The 1,799-nt window shown below is 41.0% G+C and overlaps 1 pseudogene; it reads left to right on the forward strand.

Annotated features, from left to right (window-relative positions):
- Positions 1–1,245: 1,245 nt before the first annotated feature.
- The window catches only part of LOC110286450, a 2,176-nt pseudogene continuing 1,622 nt past the window's right edge, over positions 1,246–1,799 (forward strand).

The raw sequence follows: 1,799 nt of genomic DNA on the forward strand, positions 1-1,799 counted from the left end.
TACCAATACACTTCAAACTATTCCACAAAACAAACAAACAAACAAAAACAGAAGGTACACTACCAAATTCATTTTATGAAGCCACAGTTATGCTGATACCAAATCCACACAAAGACTCAACAAAGAAAGAGAAATCAGATCAATTTCCTTTATGAATATCGATACAAAAATATTCAATAAAATTCCCACAAACCAAATTGAAGAACATATCAAAATAATCATTTCATCATGACCAGGGATGCAGGGATGGTTCAATATACAGAAATCCATCAACGTAATCCACTACATAAACAAACTCAAAGGGAAAAAAAAACACACACGATCATTTCATCAGATGCTGAAAAAACATTTGAGAAAATTCAACATGCCTTCATGTTAAAAGTCTTGGAAAGGCCCATACCTAAACATAGTAAAAGCAATATACATCAAACCAGTATCCAACATCAAACTAAATGGAGAGAAATTTAAAGCAATTCCACTAAAATAGGGGCAAGGCCACCCACTCTCTCCCTATCTATTCAATATAGTACTTGAAGTTATAGTTAGAGTAATTAGACAACAAAGGAGGTCAATGGGATACAAACTGGGAAGGAAAAAGTCAAAATATCACTGTTTGCAAATGATATGATAGTATGTTTAAGTGACCCCAAAAATTGCACCAGAGAACTCCTACAGCTAATAAACAACTTCAGCAAAGTGTCCAGATATACAATTAACTCAAACAAATCAGTAGCCTTTCTGCACTCAAAGGATAAATGGGCAGAGAAAGAAATTATAGAAATGACACCTTTTACAATAGTCACAAACAATATAAAATATCTTAGTGTGACTCTAACCAAATAAGTTCTAAGAAGGGGGAACGAAATACCCACAAGAGAAAATTTGGAAACAAAGACTGGAGCAGAGACTGAAGGAAAGGCCATCCAGAGATTGCCCCACCTGGGAATCCATCCTATATACAGTCACCAAAACTGGATGCTATTGAGGATTCCAGGGAGTGCTTGCTGAAAGAAGCCTGATATTGCTGTCTCCTGAGAGGCTCTGCCAGAGCCTGATAAACAGAGGCAGATGTTCACAACCAACCATTGGACTGAGCGTGGGGTCCCTGATGGAGGAGTTGGAGAAGACATTGAAGGAGTTGAGGGGGTTTGCAACTCCATGGGGGAACAACAGTGTCAACCAGCCAGACCCCCTGGAGCTCCCAGGGACTCGACCACCAACCAAAGAGTACACATGAAGGGACCCATGGCTCTGGATGCATATGGGGAAGAGGATGGCCTTGTTGGACATCAGTGGGAGGAGTGGTCCTTGGGCCTGATGGTATTTGATGCCCCAGTTTTGGGAAATACCAGGGCAGGAAGACAGGAGTGGGGGGGTGGATGGGTGAGCATCCTCATAGGGGCAGGGGGAGACAGGATGGGATAGGGGGGTTGAGAAGAGGAGACCTGGAAAGGAAAAAACATTTGAAATGTAAATAAAGAAAATATCCAGTTTAAAAAAAATTAAATCTATCTCCTGTATCACCTAAATAACTATATTGCTCAGGAGCAAATTTAACAAGAATGTCTAATATCTTACATATTGAAAACTGTAAAATACTGCTGAGAAAATTGGAGAGTAGTGTGGAGCGCCGCTATCTCGTAAACATCCTGTGCTGAGTCATTTCCTCAATAACAACTCGTAAACATCCTGTGCTGAGTCATTTCCTCAATAACAACTCGTAAACATCCTGTGCTGGAAATCCCCGCCCCGGGCAGCTCCGCCTCAGGGATGGGGCAATCAGTGTTGAGCCAATCATG

The sequence above is a fragment of the Mus caroli genome, chromosome X (genome assembly GCF_900094665.2).
Source record: "Mus caroli chromosome X, CAROLI_EIJ_v1.1, whole genome shotgun sequence".
Classification (NCBI taxonomy): Eukaryota; Metazoa; Chordata; class Mammalia; order Rodentia; family Muridae; genus Mus; species Mus caroli.